Source organism: Danio aesculapii, chromosome 1, assembly GCF_903798145.1.
Source record: "Danio aesculapii chromosome 1, fDanAes4.1, whole genome shotgun sequence".
Classification (NCBI taxonomy): Eukaryota; Metazoa; Chordata; class Actinopteri; order Cypriniformes; family Danionidae; genus Danio; species Danio aesculapii.
Window position 1 is genome coordinate 44,134,804 of NC_079435.1, and position 20,095 is coordinate 44,154,898.

General features: G+C 37.2%; 1 long non-coding RNA gene across 1 annotated transcript in view; it reads right to left on the reverse strand.

Moving 5' to 3' along the window:
* Positions 1 to 292: 292 nt before the first annotated feature.
* LOC130231575 (uncharacterized) overlaps positions 293 to 20,095 on the reverse strand; it is a 57,815-nt gene continuing 38,012 nt past the window's right edge. Inside the window, exon 3 of the long non-coding RNA XR_008838060.1 lies at positions 293 to 452. This is a non-coding gene — a long non-coding RNA (uncharacterized LOC130231575). The remainder of the gene's footprint in view (positions 453 to 20,095) is intronic.

A 20,095-nucleotide genomic window follows, 5' to 3' on the forward strand; every position in this document is an offset into this window, starting at 1 on the left:
TATTTATGATGACACAAAATTTATCTCTAGAGTTAGTCATCATCAAATTGGTTATCATCTCTGACTTCATTAGCATTTCATCATTTCAGAAATGTTTGTTTTATTTAAATACTCTTTTAAATAAACATTTTCTATAGGATTCTATACAATAATATACTTGTGTATAGATGAGTGTCACATCCCCGGCTCGTTCCTGCTGCTCCAATCACCAGTCTCCCTCACCATCTTGTTCCCTCAGCTCCAATCATCGCTCCCCTTCTCCTGCCACCTCTCATCACACCCAAGCACTCTCACCTGAATTCTAATAAGACACACCTGCACCAGCAATCACTGTCCCCCATAAAGCTTCCTCGATTCCAGTCATTCATCGACTGGAATTGATGTCAGATGGTTCACCTCTCCTCCTCCCTGGTTTGCTGCTTTCCCTTCTCCTATGGACGTTTCTCCTAAACCTGTGGATGCACAAGCTGTGATTAAGGGAAGTGACTTTATACTCTGGTGGTTGCATGAAGATCCTTGTTTACGTTGTGAACAGGTTACAAGTCCACTCCATCCAAGAATATCACTTACCTGCTTATCCTAATGAACTTTCCACATTGTTTTGAATAAATTGATGAAAAGAGAACCATCCGTGTCTTCATTGTGTGATCGTGACTGTCTGTACCAAAAGCAAACCTGGAGCCAATTTAACAGAAACCCAAGCACACACAAATTAATGTTGGGTGGAAATACCGCATACAGTTTTATTTAACAGGAAAAATCAAAAGAAACAAATATCAAAATTTGTTGGTTAAATTTGTGTATTTTATTTCTAGTGTTGGGTGTCCAGACTTATTTTAATGGATAAAACTGGTTAATAAAACTGTTTTGTTTAAATGCAGTAAAGATTGGCAAAATTTACTGATAAACTAAAAAATATATGTATTGTTTTCAAAAGGGGATGTACTCATTTATGCTGAGCTGTATATATATTCGCAAATGTAAGGTATAAATTATGACATGGCTATTGTAATTTACTATTGAACAAAGACCAAAAGAAAACCCAAAAAGTTTAAGTAACTCAAACCATTTGAGGAAACCAATTGCAACAAACCATTTAAGTTAAAGTAATCCTAATGAGTACAGTGAAATTCATCCATTTGACTAAACTAGATAATGTGAGCACAGTAAAACCCAATAAACGAAGAGAACTCAAACCAACTGAATACTGTGAAATGCAATTAGTTAAGGCAACTCAAACCGTTTGAGGAAACTGATTGCTACAAACCATTTGAGGTAATAAAACTAACCTATATGAGTACTGTGAACTTCATTTAAGTTGAAGTAATGAGGTATTTAATTAACTCATTAGCTTCAACACTGAGTTCAAAACTCTTTTTCAAATGAGTAGAATTAACTTTCAGTAAATTTTGAGTTAACTACACTCTTTTCATTTGATAAAGTTGGCATTTGGGTTTTATTGTGTAATAATGGTACAGTACAATAATACTATTACTACTGCCACCACTACTACTACTAAATAATAATAGTGATGATAATAATAATAGTAATAATAATAATAAAACAGTGTAATTATGGTGGCTTGAAAAGCCAGCATACTGTTATCTATCTTAAACTTATTATTCTTCTTCTTCTTCTTCTTCTTCTTCTTCTTCTTCTTCTTCTTCTTATTCTTCTGAGACTAATTTCTAAGTGTATCTCCTCCTAGGCCTTTCAAGCTACATACTTCAAACTTTCGTCAAACCTTCGAACTGGTCTGACTCGGGTTGCTATATCTTTTCTAACTGATCCGACCTTGGGTTTTCCGAAAAACGACCCAGAAAAAACCCAAAAGTCCCATTGACTTAACATTGGGTCAAACTTTGTGAGCTCATAACTCTGCATCAGACTGTCCTACAGACTTCTAACTGGACTCATTTAACTCAGTCTAGCCAGCAGCCAATAACTGATGACTTTTTAACTTACTAGCCACTCCCTAGCAACCACTTACAGCACCCTAGCAACTGTCCCATAGACTTCCATTGTAAAAGACTCCCATTTACTTAACATTGGATCAACCTTTGTGAGCTCATAACTCTGCATCAGACTGTCCTACAGACTAGAGTCTGGCCTCATTCAACTCAGTCTAGCCAGCAGCCAATCACTGATTACCTTTAAACTTACTAGCCACTCCCTAGCAACCATTTTCAGCACCCTAGCAACTGTCCCAGAGACTGTGACTAGCTATTCTAACACACGCTAACAGTTTTAACATCCTACTGACATGCTAATCTTGCTAGAAAGGTGCTAGCAACACGATAGTGACATGCTAGTCATGCTAGTAACATGCTAATTCATGCTAGAATCATGCTAACAACATGCTAATTCATGCTAGAAACAAGCTGATTCATGCTAGAATCATGTTAGTAACATGCTAGTTACATGCTAATTAATGCTAGAATCATGCTAGTTACATGCTAATTCATGCTAGAAACATGCTAATTCATGCTAGAATCATGCTAACAACATGCTAATTCATGCTAGAAACATGCTAATAACATGCTAATAACATGCTAATTCATGCTAGAAACATGCTAGTAACATGCTAGAATCATGCTAGTAACATGCTAATTCATGCTAGAATCATGCTAATAACATGCTAATTCATGCTAGAATCATGCTAGTAACATGCTAATTCATGCTAGAATCATGCTAGTAACATGCTAATTCATGTTAGAAACATGCTAGTAACATGCTAATTCATGCTAGAAACATGCTAGTAACATGCTAATTCATGCTAGAAACATGCTAGTAACATGCTAATTCATGCTAGAAACATGCTAGTAACATGCTAATCCATGCTAGAATCATGCTAGTAACATGCTTATTCATGCTAGAATCATGCTAGTAACATGCTAATTCATGCTAGAATCATGCTAGTAACATGCTAATTCATGCTAGAATCATGCTAGTAACATGCTAATTCATGCTAGAATCATGCTAATAACATGCTAATTCATGCTAGAAACATGCTAATTCATGCTAGAATCATGCTAATAACATGCTAGTAACATGCTAATTCATGCTAGAAACATGCTAGTAACATGCTAATTCATGCTAGAATCATGCTAGTAACATGCTAATTCATGCTAGAAACATGCTAGTAACATGCTAATTAATGCTAGAAACATGCTAGTAACATGCTAATTCATGCTAGAAACATGCTAGTAACATGCTAATTCATGCTAGAAACATGCTAGTAACATGCTAATCCATGCTAGAATCATGCTAGTAACATGCTAATTCATGCTAGAATCATGCTAGTAACATGCTAATTCATGCTAGAAACATGCTAGTAACATGCTAATCCATGCTAGAATCATGCTAGTAACATGCTAATTCATGCTAGAATCATGCTAGTAACATGCTAATTCATGCTAGAATCATGCTAGTAACATGCTAATTCATGCTAGAATCATGCTAATAACATGCTAATTCATGCTAGAATCATGCTAGTAACATGCTAATTCATGCTAGAATCATGCTAGTAACATGCTAATTCATGCTAGAAACATGCTAATTCATGCTAGAATCATGCTAGTAACATGCTAATTCATGCTAGAATAATGCTAATAACATGCTAATTCATGCTAGAAACATGCTAATTCATGCTAGAATCATGCTAATAACATGTTAAATCATGCTAGAAACATGCTAGTAACATGCTAATTCATGCTAGAATCATGCTAGTAACATGCTAATTCATGCTAGAATCATGCTAGTAACATGCTAATTCATGCTAGAATCATGCTAATAACATGCTAATTCATGCTAGAAACATGCTAATTCATGCTAGAATCATGCTAATAACATGCTAGTAACATGCTAATTCATGCTAGAAACATGCTAGTAACATGCTAATTCATGCTAGAATCATGCTAGTAACATGCTAATTCATGCTAGAAACATGCTAGTAACATGCTAACTCATGCTAGAAACATGCTAGTAACATGCTAATTCATGCTAGAATCATGCTAATTCATGCTAGAAACATGCTAGTAACATGCTAGTTCATGCTAGAATCATGCTAGTTACATGCTAATTTATGTTAGAATCATGCTAGTTACTTGCTAATTCATGCTAGTAACATGCTAATTCAGACTCGGCTTTTCAAGCCACCATAAAGTTTGTCCTCAAACTTTAATATCTAGTTTTATATTATCACACTTTGGACATTATCACATCCATGTTTCATTAAACAAAGTTACAGTCTTTAAATATTCATTTGGTTTTGCATTTACAAGCCTGTATGTTATATTCCAGTATAAAACAAAAAATCCTCCTTTAAAAGCAGCATGTTTATTCAGCGATTCCAACGTCTGAACTGCTCAGGTCCAGATGCTCTGTGATTGGCTCTGACTGTATATTATTGTTCTCATCTCCACCAATTAGTAAGAAGGAGAAATTTATATAGAAGATTTATATATTATATATATATATATATAATTTATTATTTATATATTATATATTATATATAAGGATTTCAGTTAGTCAGAATGAAAGTTTTTCAGATATGATTTAAGTCAGCCAAAGCACTAATAAATTAGCGTAAAAATATTTTTAAGCCTAAAACATAATCTTAATCTTAAGGACACATGCATCTAAGAGCATCTACAGAAAAATGTCAAATTCAGACTTACAGTATAAGCGAAATCTTTCATTGATATTTCTCATGGTGTGAACTCGATGAAACTGACTGCTTTATTTGAAAATGACTCTGAAGTCATAGTGAATGAGAGTCTAGTGATAGCATTAACATTCTGCTCTGACTGTGTCTCCACCTCCTCTCTCTCTCCTCTCTTCTCTTTTCTCTTTGTTTGCCATTCAGGATTGATACTTCATTGCATTATGTGTTACTGCTGCAACAGCACAAATTCTGAAAGAGAGTGATGGAAAGAAAGAGGTCACCTTTACACACTATTCATTCGTTTACAGAGCAGATGACCTAAAATCAAAATGGTCTTTTAAACACCCTCATGGTGACTTTATTTGTGAAACGTAGATAAAGACGATTTAAAGAACATATTGTACTGGAGTGTTGTGAAAACCAATATTAATAATAATTGGGAAAGCTGTGATACTAAAAATTAATACATTGTTATCATATTAAATAGGAGCCGGGTGTAGTAATTAGCAGTGTCACAACAAACTAGTTTTAGCAATGACCATATGCCCATTATAAACAGAATAATATGTGATCAAGACACAAAATAATCCAGTGCCAGCACCATTATGGAGCTTTAAACTTCCACATGTAATTTGTTTCATTCATACTTGATTAAAGGCTCTTCATTTAAGCATTTTCTTCCTATTGTATACTAATTGTTCCTATTGTATACAAAGCTGACATTTGTTTAAAACATTAAATGAATTAATAAATAAATAACAATTAAATAAATAAATGAATAAAATAAATTATTCATTCATTTTCTTTTCAGCTTAGTCCCTTTTTTAATCCGGGGTCGCCACAGTGGAATGAACTGACAACTTATCCAGCACATGTTTTACGCAGCGGATGCCCTTCCAGCTGCAACCCATCTCTAGGAATAAAATAAATAAATTAATTAAAAAAATAAATGAATGAATAAATATTAATTTGACTGCATATAGAATAAATAAATTATAAATATTGCAACATATCATTATGCTTAATTTATCTGACCACTTATAGTAAGGAGGCACTCACACTCTGCTATCTGAACCATGCCCAGGCCCGTTTCCCGGATCGTTTGAATTGTGTGAGTGCTCTGAACCTGGCTCAGGCACGGTTCAGTTGGCAGGCCCTTGGCCTAGTTGAAAGGGGTGTGCCAGAGCGTGGTTCACTTGGTCTCAGGCGTGGTATGCTTGTAGCATGAGTGCAAAGCACACATGAGCCCGAAACTGAAGGTGAGACGTGACTTTTAAGGGACTGTTTCATATGGATTTATCAATCATTCTTACTGTTTAATGAATGCAAACTGTTGTAGATTATTAAAGACGCAAACCCCTCACTGCACGACAGCTGCACCTTTAGCAAACCTCTTAATTCCTGCAGCTTCAGGACTTTATGATTGATTATGAGTGCAGGCCGTCAGGGGAGACGGGAGGGGGGACAAGCGTGCTTCAGCTCGAATCAGGGCAAATGTACATAGTGTGAAAACGGCATAAGAAATCTGTTTTAATCACTCATTGTCACAATCATCAGCGATCTAACCTTTACCCCGACATTTTTATTAACAATCATTCCACAGAGCTCTGATGTCACTTATCAGCACCAGCATAGTGAATGAATCTTCTCTCTTAAGCAAAGAGTGAGCGTTCTTCTCACTTAATTTAGTGGGAACAGTACATTGAGAGGAAAACTTTTCTTTTTGCAGGAGCGATCAGGTGCAGAATAACGCCCAGCAGGAGTGGGACTGAAGTAACAGACCTGCGCAAACTATAGGATGTATGTCAGAGTCCGTACGGTTCACTTCTGGTTCTGGACACGAAACATTGATTCGCCTATTAGTGATCACTGATCTAGGCTATCTTTGCAACGATAACAAAAAATAATCGGCATTTGTTATTTTTTTTGTGTCTGTCTGAATTTACATTGAGTGCCTGTTGGCAATGCTTTGTGTTTTGGCCTCAGCTGCGCATTTGTGCTGTATCCCCTTCACTTGCCAAGAAATTCCACACACAGTGACATGTGAAGAAACGTGATGTCTAAGAGGTGATTGGACAGGTCTTCTCATGTGCAGTGCATGTGAAAGGTAATCGGAAGCGTACAAAAACTGACCTTTTTGCGTTGTTGCAGTTGTTTTACCACCGAACCAATATTAATAATGCATATTATTATGCACAGGGATCACAGGACACACCGAACTGTGGGAGGACAACAAGACAATACGATTTTTTACAAAGAACGGTAGCATTCGTAGTTGCCATGTATGGTGCCAGACTTGGGAGGTGGGCTGGCAAGCAAGAATGGTTCCAAAAACCAGCTAAACTGCTAGTAAAAGCATGTGGTTGCTATGGCTTTTCTCTTCTAGTTTGCTTTTGAACAAAAAAAACACTATGAGTTGGGTTTAGGGAAGGGAGTGGGTCAGTCAATATCAACCTGATATATTATGCATGAAAACAAGCCCTTCTCTCATAGATGCGCACAAGAAGGACGTTGAGGTGGGCAGAAATGTATACAGCAGACTTGATGGTGGATTTATGAGAAATGGCGCATATGTGAAAACAAGCCCCAGTAACATATTTAAGATTGTCAAAAATGTACACGGTGGCCTGTAGTGGATATGTGAAAACAAAAACTACAACAAGACATAGTCCAAGATACATATTTCTTGGTTCTCAAAAATGTATCTCTGGGAACATAACTCCAATAATCCTGGGTTGCATGTAAAAGCAGCCTTAGTAAGAAACCATAGAAGTTTCACAATGTTTAAAACATCCAATTTTGCCGGATGGATATGCATTCTGGTTCACTGGTTTGAAACTACTTGTTTCATTCCATAACCATATGTGCCAACCGAATCAACTCGGTCCACTCTTTACTACCATGTGTGCATATTTTATAAACTTGGATTTCTAAGACTACCATTTAAAGTACTTTATTTTGTCTGGTACAAAAATGTTTCAGGCCAGAACTATTTTACCATTACCTTCATGGTAAGGAATGTTTTCTTTACTCCTCCACATAAACACAAATCCGCACACCCTCAACTTCCTGCCTGTAAGTCTCTTCCTCTGCCACACAGAGAGAAGAACGATGAGTAAGCAGCTCTCCAGCTGGGCAACTCCCCATCAACATTTTATAATGACTCTGGCCTCTGACCAGACAGTAGGAGGGTTACACACACACACACACACACACTTACAAATAAAATCCAAAATCAGCATTTGCAACCACCAAGGCTCATCCCAAACTACCACCTACATCTCAGCACGCTGTCCCAACCAATCCACTCCAAATGCTGTCTGAGCTCGTGGCCTAGTGTTTACAACAAAATCAATGTACCGTGCCAGGAACCGTCAGCAGCAAAGCATTCTGTGATGTTACACTAATCTAATCACATGTCCAGAGCAAGCCATAAAGGTGGTATTTCATAAGCCTCATTGGTGTTGAAGGCGAGCAAAAAGCTGTCCAAATGTGGCTTGTCTTTCTCTCTCTCTCTGAGAGCAGACTGATAGAGTCCCAGCTCATTTAAGACGCACATCAATGCCAGTAATAGTATCTGAAGGACTGCATGCTCCAGGAGAGAAGGCTGAATTTGAGGTCTAAGTGAGCTTTTGTTTGCTAGTGCTTTTATTGATTTGTGCTTATTACGAATGTGTGCATGTTAGAGAAAGTTCTGGGGCTGCCATAGGTGGGCTGAAGAAAAGCTAAAGAGGCAATTTATCCAGCTCTTGCAATGGCGCACAGTGGTTATTTGATGTTGTTAAGATGCACTCTCTTCAGATATTTCCATCTCTTCATTTAGAATCAGAAATAGTGCTGTTTTCTTATCTCTTTCTTTTGATGAGAATGTTCTACACTGCAAAAGATGCAGCCTGATGGGTTATTTTATGTTTGGTTGTTTTGAAAGCCATCCCATTACATTAAAAATGAGATAAAATGATAATAATGAGTGAATTAACAGTAATTTACTGGCAACAATTATCTAGTAGTTCAATTCAATTCAATTCACCTTTATTTGTATAGCGCTTATACAATGTAGATTGTGTCAAAGCAGCTTCACATAAAAGGTCACAGTAAATAGGAACAGTGTAGTTCAGTTTGTAGTGTTTAAGTTCAGTTCAGTTTAGCTCAGTTCAGTGTGGTTTAATAATCACTACTGAGAGTCCAAATATTGAGGAGCAAATCCATCGATGCGCAGCTCTACAGATCCTGAACCATGCAAGCCAGTGGCGACAGCGGAGAGGGAAAAAAAACTTCACTAAAGGCGGAAGTGAAGAAAAAAAACCTTGAGAGAAACCAGGCTCAGTTGGGCACGACCATTTTAATTTCTCCGCTGGCCAAACGTCTTGTGCAGAGCTGCAGTCTCAGTGGCGGAGGCTGGAAGCTGGCCTCAGCGAAGACTCGTCTGTCTCTGGAGCGTCATAGGAAACAGTCTCATGTTCTCCACTCTTCCATGACCATCGCAGTAGTTGTTCAGGATTCGGCCAGGTCCAGGATATGGAAACCTTGGGATCATCTCGTCGTTGGTCTTGGATCGAATCAGTGACTCTGCATAGTCTGAGGGCCTCGGGAAGAGTATCCCCAGGTGGAAATGGAGAATAAAGAAAATAATTAGCGTAGCTGATGTTCACAGTGTATATCAGCAAGATGCATAACCTGTGTGGAAGCCCCCTAAGTGGTGCACTAAGTGTATGCTTTACTGAACAGATAGGTCTTTAGTCTAGTTTTGAATTGGGAGAGTGTGTCTGAGCCTCGGACGTTATCAGGAAGGCTATTCCAGAGTTTAGGAGCTATAAATGAGAAGGCTCGACCTCCTTTACTCGACTTTGCTATTCTAGGTACTACCAGAAGCCCTGAGTTTTGAGATCTTAAAGAGCGAGTTGGATTGTAGCGAGACAGAAGATTGGTTAGATAAACAGGAGCTAGATTATTTAGAGCTTTATATGTAAGAAGCAATATTTTAAATTCAATACGAAACTTAACAGGCAGCCAGTGTAAGGAGGATAAAATTGGGGTGATGTGATCAAATTTTCTAGACCTGGTAAGAACTCTGGCAGCTGCGTTTTGTACTAATTGAAGTTTGTTAATAGAGGATGCTGGGCAGCCAGCAAACAGAGCATTACAGTAGTCCAGCCTAGAAGTCATAAAAGCATGGACTAGCTTTTCTGCATCTGAGATGGATAGCATACTTCGTAACTTAGCTATATTTCTCAGATGAAAGAAAGCAGTTTTTGTGACATGGGAAATATGATTTTTAAAAGTTAAATTGCTGTCTAATATGACACCCAGATCTTTTATAGTAGAACTAACGCTAACTTTGTATCCCTCTAATTGTAGATCGAGTTGTGAGATCTGCTGTGTACAGGATTTAGGCCCAATAAGTAATAATTCTGTTTTGTCTGAGTTTAAGAGAAGATAATTGTTGGTCATCCAGTCTTTAACATCTTTAATACACTCAGTTAGCTTGGGCAGATTAGACGTCTCGTCAGGTTTAGTTGAAATATATAATTGAGTATCATCTGCATAGCAGTGAAAGCTGATCCCATGTCTTCTAATAATGTCTCCCAGGGGTAGCATGTATATTGTAAACAGCAAAGGGCCTAAAACTGATCCTTGAGGCACCCCGTATTTTACTGGGCTGATTTGTGAAGGCTGTCCATTTATATTTACAAACTGGTAACGGTCAGATAAGTATGACTTAAACCATTGTAGGGCCTGTCCCTGGACACCTGTAGACTTTAAGCGATTAATAAGGATACCATGGTCAATGGTGTCAAATGCCGCACTAAGATCGAGTAGAACTAATAGCGAGATGCACCCTTGGTCAGCAGCTAAGAGTAAATCGTTGGTTATTTTCACTAATGCAGTTTCTGTACTGTGATGAGCTCTGAAACCTGACTGAAACACTTCAAAAACATTGTTGGTCTGCAGAAAGGAGCATAATTGAGCAGAAACAACTTTTTCTAGTATTTTAGATATAAATGGAAGGTTTGAAATAGGCCTATAATTAGCTAAGTTGCTGGGTTCCAGTTGTGGTTTCTTAATAATAGGTTTAATAACAGCTAACTTGTAGGGATTTGGAACATGGCCTTAAGATAAAGAAGAGTTGATAATGTTAAGAAGAGGTTCTCCTATAACAGGTAGCAATTCTTTCAGTAACTTTGTTGGAATTGGGTCCAATATACACGTAGCTGATTTAGAGCTATTTATAATTTTGTCTAGCTCTTCCTGTTTTATGATTTTAAAGCACTGTAGGTTATTTAGATTCAGAGGCGTGTTTACTGGATCTGAAGTATAGGGCGGTGCAGAAAGTTTAATATCTCCTATTTTCTGTCTAAAGCCTTCTATTTTATCACTGAAAAAATTCATGAAGTCATCACTACTAATTTGCGGTGGAACGTTTTGTTCCAAAGATGACCGATTATTTGTTAATTTAGCGATGGTGTTAAATAAGAATCTAGGATTGTTTTGATTATTTTCTATCAGTTTGCGGAGGTGCTCAGCCCTGGCAGATTTTAAAGCCCTCCTATAGCTGGACATACTGTCTTTGTATGCAATTCTAAAGACTTCTAAATTAGTTTTTTTCCATTTACGTTCCAGGGCACGGGTTGCTGTTTTGAGAGCGCGGGTATGACTATTATACCACGGTGTAGTTTTATTCTCTCTAGCCTTTTTTAGTTTGATGGGTGCCACAGTATTTAAAGTGCTAGTAAAGATGGCATCCATACTGCTGGTTACTACATCAAGGTCATTTGCGTTTGCGGGTGCATTTCGAAGTAGAGAAAGATCAGGTAAGTTATTTATAAATTCATCTTTAGTGGATGGAACAATAGTTCTACTAGGACGATATATCGGAGCGGATCTGCTAATTTCAGGTAAACACAGCTTATATAGTAAGAGGTAGTGGTCTGTAATATCATCACTTTGTGGTATAATGTCTACATCAGTGACCTCAATTCCATAAGACAGAATTAGATCTAGTGTATGCTTTAGGCGATGAGTTGGACCAATAACATTTTGCTTTATTCCTAGTGAGACCAGCAAGTCCGTAAACGCGAGCCCTAATGTGTCGTTAGCGTCATCTATGTGGATGTTGAAGTCTCCTACAATTAGTATTTTATCAGTTTTAACTAGTAAGTCAGAGATAAAATCAGAAAACTCTTTTAGAAAATTGACATAGGGTCCTGGAGGTCTATATATGGTGATTAGAGCGAGAGATAACATAGGTTTTTGCATAGTGTTTGGAAGGACAACATTAAGCGCTAGTACTTCAAAGGAGCTAAACATAAGTCCGTTTCTCTGATTAACATTAAGAATATCACTAAAGATTGACGCGACTCCACCACCACGACCAGTTTGACGAGCCTCATGTTTATATAAGAATCCTGGAGGAGTTGCCTCATTTAAACTAATATAGTCATTTTGTTTCAGCCAGGTTTCAGTGAGACAGAGTGCATTAAGATTGTTATCTGTTATTATTTCATTTATGATAAGTGCTTTAGGTGCTAGTGACCTGATGTTTAGGAGACCAAGCTTCATGAAATTTGTATTTTCACTTTTTAGTGTTTTTTCTGGTTTAATTCTTAATAGATTATTTTTGGAGCACACAGTACGTTTGTTTCTTGATCTAATAATACGAGGAACAGACACAGTCTCTATGTGGTTAGTTAGGTATGCATTACTGTTATTTATGTGGGACGAATAGGAGTCTGTGTGGCTAAATTGTGAATTTTGTGAATTTTTACTTACTAGTCAGATAGAGCGAAGTATTCTGGTGATGTTGTCCGACAGGAGTTCAGCTCCAGCTCGACTGGGGTGCAGCCCGTCAGCGTGAACAAGCCTAGGACGCTCCCAGAAAAGATTCCAGTTATTGGCAAAGAGCAATTTCTGTTCTTCACACCATGTTAATAGCCATTCATTCAGAGCAAAAAGTCTACTGAACCTTTCATTTCCTCGGCGGTAGGTAGGAAGCGGTCCAGAAACGATGATCTGCGTGGCGGGCGAAGTGCGTCGAACCGTCTCGATCAGGCTCCTGAAGTCCTTCTTCAGGATCTCCGTCTGCCGGAGCCCGGTGTCGTTCGTCCCCACGTGGAGGACGGCGGCACCGAGGCTCTCGGCAGCGCTCAGGATAGTAGGTATCTGTGCAGAAATATTCTTAACTCGTAGTTGCCATATTTTGTAACAAGTTATAATCACTTAGCATAGAGTGAATTAAACAGAAATTTACTGATATTGTTGACGATCTTAAAGAACAACATTGCTAAAAAAAAATACTTTTTTTAAAGTACCCCTATAATGCGTTTTTGAAAATGACCTTGCAATATATCTGTAGGAATGAAAATTATCATATGCATTTGTTTATATGGCAAAACATGTCTTTTTCACCAAAGAAGGTCCATACTGACTCCAAAGGCAGATACTGATTAGATCAGGGCCTGGTGTGTTGACTTTGGGGGTTTTACGATGTGGTCACATGTTGATTGTTCAGTTTGAATGTCTCAGTATTTTGGCTTTGGTCACATGGTCAAGACAGAGAGAAAATAGGTGGTAAAGTTTGCTCTGTCTCTTTTCCTTCTCTGCACTTTTCTTAGTCCTCTCCTGATCTGGAGTCTATCTTCTCTGACTCTAGTGCTATCAGGCTGTCTTTGAGGCCTACTTACTCTCTTTCTCTCTCTCTCTCTCTTCCTCCCCCTGTCTCTCTCTCTTTCAGGTAACTTTATTTTTACATTTAAGCTGGGTACAAATATTATCATATGTTTTTATCATTTTATATTTTATCATTTTAGACAATTATTTGTAACTAATTCAGTTGTAACCATAGAGAATTATTGTCATTAAACCATTTCATTTTCAAGTATTTGTGAATTTCTTTTAACTTAACATCAACACTTAATTGCTCCATATTGCAATACAATACAATCACATAATATCAACGCTCTCCCACATTTTTAGCAATTAATACTGCCCTTATTTCCATTTTTGGTAAAAGATTGCAGAAGAATGGTTTGACTAGAATGTACAGTTTTTTACCAATATACTGATACAGTTCGAACCGCTGTGGTTACAGATCCAAATATCCAGCTAAGACTTAAATCTCAAAGTGCACAGTGTTTAAAACTATTAATTAATCTATAAAAGAGCCGACCCAAAGTGCATCTAATGAATGATCAGGGTAACGAATCTTTAGCCGTGTCGGCGTGACGTCGATACGGAACTCAAGTCCTGCCCATTTGTTGCACGCGCAGACCCGGTAAAATTGAAACCCCCTGGCCCCGCCCCAAACAATGTAGAAAGAAAAAGAGGAAGACAAACACTGTAGCAGATCCTGGTTGACATAGCAGATCCACGAAGATGCTGTGCTCTGTAGTGGGAGGGAAAGTTAGTGTCATTTTCTCTACCCAAAGATGATTCTATGAGGAGTCAGTGGTTGAAGTTTATTTTTGCAAAAATACCTTGGCATTATGTGTGCAAAATTTTTCTGACAAGTGCCTCAGCAATCTACATGTTTACAATGGGACATTTGGCAGTTTGTTAAAGGAAGGATCAAAACACTATTGATGTATGGAAACAGTTCGTGGACCAGTTTCTTCCTCCATTTCACAAGTGTAATTAACTTAAGTGTGATTAAAATGGTTGCATCCTTGTTTTCTCTAGCTTGCAAATTATGTATTTAAATGTGTTTTGTTACTTGTAACCGCTCCACATGGTGTGTACTGTATCTGGTTAACTTTTTATATTTTCATATCGCGTCTTAAACCATGTTGAAAATGCAACGCATTCCGCTTTGTTTACTGATTTAAATGCATTTGTGAGCTCGTGATCCACTGACGTTTGTTGTTGCATTGGCCACTGTGAGCTGTTCCTACTCACCTGTGGTGGTCAAGTTTCAAAATTGTTCAGCTCTGCCGCTGTGTGGATTAATTCTAAATGTGTGTCATGGTTAAAAATAGAGCAATATGCTGATGTTTAACTGCATTGCTTTAATGCACTCCTGCATTGGGCTCACACATATACTCTGCACTCTAACTACTTCAAAATTGTTGATAAGCCGTGGTGGACGTTTGTCTTTGTCTCATGCTGAACACAGTCGACCAATTGCAATAGACTCGGTCATCGGACCAATCAGGGCAGATTAGCATCGCACTAAGGAGGGGTTTGGGAACAAATGAATCACTGAACGAATCATTTGGGAGTCTTTAGGATAATTAGGTAAAAATAAATGCATATTATAAGACAATGAAAGTGTTTTTTGACATTGCATGCATTTCAGCCTGTTGTTGGAGACCCCCAAAACCAAAATATGACATTTTATAATGCATAATAGGGGCTCTTTAACTGTACAGCATTTGACACTTTTTTTACTGTGCTAATCTATACTATTGCATTACAATAAAATGTATCTAATAAAAATAATTATATAGAAAACAATACAAAAATGCGAATGATAATACAATTTATTCAACAATAAAATCTCTTTTAAAACATTAATAACAAGTAATCATATGTAAAAGAACAAGTATTGTAGTAATTCAGTGTTTCCACTGCTGCATAGTGATTCTTTTCAAACCAAGGTAATGGTTTTGACAGTTTGTTTTTGTTTTGCGTTCAGGAAAATAATCATTTTATTAATTGTTTCATCACTTATCTTGGCTACCTACCAGTGTGTCCATGTTTGGAGCATTAAAAAAAGTTCTTCTGTGATGCCTCTGGCTTTGTATTCTTTTGATCATAGATTCCGCCTATTGTCTGCTATTTTAGCCCAGAGGCTTTTAAAGTGTGGTCTGGGGTTCTATTATAATCTGGAAAGTAAAATAAAAGGTTTTTTTTACGATTGACTGATGGCACAGCAGCCTAATGACATCATCGGATTAATAATGATTAAGGACATAATAATTAATCAATTATCCATGTCAGCAAAATAACATGCAATTCATAGTACACAGTTAGTTAAATATGATATGCAATAACTTTACACCTGTGTTGTGGGCTGCAGGTGTTACACTTTCATATGTCAAGAGTATTTAGCAATTTAGGCTATTTAGTTTCACATTTAGAGGGAATTTTCTAGCAGCCCAGGTCTAATCAAGTTTCTTAATCAGTGTAAGGAATAACAGGCTGTTTAAATTAATTTTACATCAAATAATTTTGATATCGGTAAAGGTGTCTGCAACTTTTGCGAAGCATCAAATCACTTTCATTTTAGCATAACTGCATAAATTAAAATTGCTAGTGGAAAGGCACCAGCCTCATCACACAGAATAGGAAAGAGCGCACATCCATGATCACATATGCCCACTATAGGATTCCTCCGTCCGCAGTCTGAAGGCGGGGCCATAGTTCTCACATAAAATGTGGAGAGAAGGCAGGACTGGAACTCCACGACTCACCCCAACAAATGACTCGGAGAGAGGCTTCGGCCGAGGTAGTGGTCAACTAAACATTAAATAACCCCTCTAACTCAACTCTCACATATGAAGTCCTGTCTGACTAACTATTTTCATCTCCGGAGGGCATATTGCCCCCGAGAGCCCAACGGAACTCACAACACACCACCTCGGAGCTCATGTCTCTTTCGCGGATGCCTCTTTTAAAGAGTCTTATTATACTCTGTCCACAGGTGAATCAAATCAGGAAAATCACATCGTCCTAAGATCTCAACATTCCACAAGTTTTTAGTTACTATACTCCCAAAATTGTTCTGCATTAATTTGCAGATTTCTTATAAAAGTCTGAGCACAAACAGCAAAAAAAATTCAGCAGATTCTGTCTTACCTTGTTGATAACATACTGTACCAATCAGAATCTTAAAATAACATAAATAGTAGCAAAGGAATGAAAAAGAAAATGGTGTTTAGTGACTAGCAACTGGAACTTGGAAGGGTTCAGTGTGAGCAGATCCTTGTTAGCTGTCATTGTTAGAGTGCACCAAAGTACAGTACATTCAGCATCTGGTTTATATTTGCAATTGCCATCAGATTCTCAAGACTGTCATTTCAAGTTTCTTCAAAATCAATATTTGTTTACAGAGAGCTTATTCGCCACTATTAAGTGACATCAAAGTTTTGTTTGGCTAGGTAATTTGCTCTGTAGTTGCTCTGTAATTCTTCACTAGCAATCTTATTCAACTTTTCCTTTTATATTGTTTATAATGGAATGATTATGGAATACTGTAAACGGTGTTGTTTTATTTTTATTTTTTTAAAGAATTGTGTTAGAAAAAAAGGGGGAAACACTGAGAATTTTTAATTTAACACAAAGATTTTGCTAAATTTGGGCAAAATTTTATTTTTAACAATACATTTTAACATGATGGTTTGTAGTTTTGACATTGTGTATCTGTGAGAAAGTGGTAAGATGTTTGATTAATTGTGTGTACACAGTCAAGCAAAACTGCACAAAAATGTATATTTTCATGTTAATATTTTAGGGTGCTTTCACACCTGTAGATTGATTGTTTTGTTCCGAAACAGGAATTAAAATTGCTACAATGTTGCACTTTGCTCTTGGTGTGGTTCGTTTTCACACGGCAAAGTTTCTAAATGGACCAAAAGAGCTAAAACAACTCACGTGCGGGTAAGCACGTGACTTGTTTGCATTGGTCAGAGTTCAACAGTTTCCCGTCCCACCTGTCCCGCTCAGCTGTCATGCGTCCTTATTTAATTTATGTTGATGAGCAATAACACATTATAAGCGAAAAGCTGTGCTTTCATTTTGAATGGTGACACTCACAGACATCCTCACCAAATATAAATCGGAGGTAAAACTTTCTCATAGCTGTTGGCTAGAATTATGAATTATAGGCTTTACATTAGGGCTGTGCGATTTGGGAAAAATATCAAATCGCAATATTTTATTTTTTTATTTTTTTATTTTTTCAGATATTGCTTTTTTGATATGATTTGCGAATTAATTTTGTAGTCAAGCTTCAGCTCAATATTCTGTATCGTAGCTTCTTACTGCTAAAATGCAGTGAGTGTTAGTTAAAAAAAGAAACTGAAAGATATTAACTTCAAAATTTATTCAAATTTGTTTTTGGATATTCAGAAACTACACACTCATTTTTCTCTACAGCAAACACAAATATAATGACCTTACCTTTCTGTAAACAAGTTGAACTGAAATTATGGAGATAGCATAAGTGTTAGTATAAGATAGATAAGTGTAGCTTATTATTCGAAAAAAAAAATTATAAACATACAGAACACACAGCAAACTAATATGCTGATAATAAAATTATATAATATTCAATTATATATTATTCAAAAAAATATAATACTGATAAGAGCCTCTCTGTAGCTTACAGTATATCGTCTAAAACAAAATAATTATCAAAAATGCTACACAAAATATCATGACGTTAAACGTACAGCTGTGGACACAAAATGGCTAAAATATGTGCAAGATGGAAGTGTGTATCTCCTATCTTGCATTTAGATGAGTTTTTTTTAATCCCTCTTTGGTCACTGCATTAAAAGGCACAATGTCTTTAGCGAGGTAGAGCGTTATGGCATTAGTTATCTCCTGGGTAGGGTTGCACCCGCCGTTTGTAAGTCCTTTCTTAAACTGAAAGGTAAAGTCTACACTAGGGGCTCTGTAACTAATAGCTAGTTTGTAGCTAAATTTGTTATCATGTTCGTAAAGCAAACCGTAGTTAGTAGGTCGTAAGCTCTCCATAAAGTCATGCTTATAGTCAAATTGAATGACCTAATATCCAATAAGAAGCATTTAAATCATTAAACTGTTTTAAAATTCTGTATCTAATTTGTCTATAAATAACTGTCCTATGAAAATTAAATGACAAATTATATTTGTATGGTACATTACACAGTCAGTCACCCCAAACGATGCACATATCTGCATCGCGAGCAGTGAATCGACACAAAATACACATGAAGTTATCTAAACATTAAACTTAAACTTTTTTTGACTTTGAAACCAAAATATGCCTTTATTACCAATGTCATGTTTGATATTAATTTGTCTATAAATGCTTCTGAAGGAGCAGACGCCATCATCCCACTAATTTGGGGTTTCCTGTTTGTGTTTTTGTTTATGTGTTCCGCATAGTTTGGTTGCTCAATTCTGTTTGGGAGAATGAAACTGTGCTCACTCAGTTGGCTACTAAGACACACACAGACGCCATGCACGAATTTCCTCTGGGCAGGGGAAATTAAATATATATTGCACATCACAGCCTCTTGTGATTAGCTAATCGCAACATTTCAAACGTTTTCGATTAATTGCACAGCCCTACTTTACATTATAGAGTGAAATAACAGATAAACCAATACTGTAGTTCGGTCAATTTTCCTAATGTACGCACATTTACTGGTAAGAATGACATCCTGCCCTGCTCATAATTCTCATTCTGGTTCGTTAGTTCGGTTTGCTTTTTTACTACAATCAATCTGCTCCAGAGTTTGTTTCAATCGAGCCGAGACCACCTTATTCAGGCGATCTCGGACCCATTGTTATGGCGCGGATCCGAGTGTGATTGCTGGATATGTCAAACAAACTAACGAGCTAACTGGGGAAACGAGACCGGTTCCGCAACAAAAGTTGAGGTGTGAAAACACCCTTAATCTAATTTGCTCAATGATACTTTGTACTTTGGAATATTGTGTAGTGACAATATTAAGTCAATTATCCTTCATTCATTTTCTTTTCAGCTTAGTCCCTTTATAAATCTGGGGTCGCCACAGCGGCATGAAATGCCAACTTATCCAGCATATGTTTTATGACCTTCCAGCTGCAACCCATCACTGGGAAACATACACACACTCATTCATACACTACGGACAGTTTAGCTTACCTAATTCACCTATACCACATGACTTTGGACTGGTGGGGGAAACCGAAGCACCTGGAGGAAACCCACTTGAACATGGGGAGAACATGTAAACTTCACACAGAAATGCCAACTGACCCAGCCGAGGCTTGAACCAACGTCCTTCTTGCTGTAAAGCGATCGTGCTACCCACTGCGCCACCGTGACGCCCATTAAGTGAATTATTTATGTCGTAAACATAACGCCATCTCTGATAGCATCTGAGTCAACAAGCTGAGATAAATAATATAATCAAATGTATAATGGAAGCTGTAAACAAACATTAAACACTTATTCTTTAATTAATTAACTGTTCAAGGCAATTAGCATAAATTTGGTAATGCATCAACTATAAAACACTGTGTCTGTTGTGAAAAATCATGAAAAGTACAGCTCTATCCTTACTGACCAGGAAGTTCTCTGTAGTTCTTTAGCTAAAGAGCAAGATGTGTTTTATCTGAAAGAGTCTTGCCCTCTCAGCAATGCCACTTCTTGCTCTCCTCACAACATTTATTTCAGAAAAGTTTAAATAAAAGCATTGATTGCGCAGTCGATGTACCTTTGACAGTGAGAAAAAATAT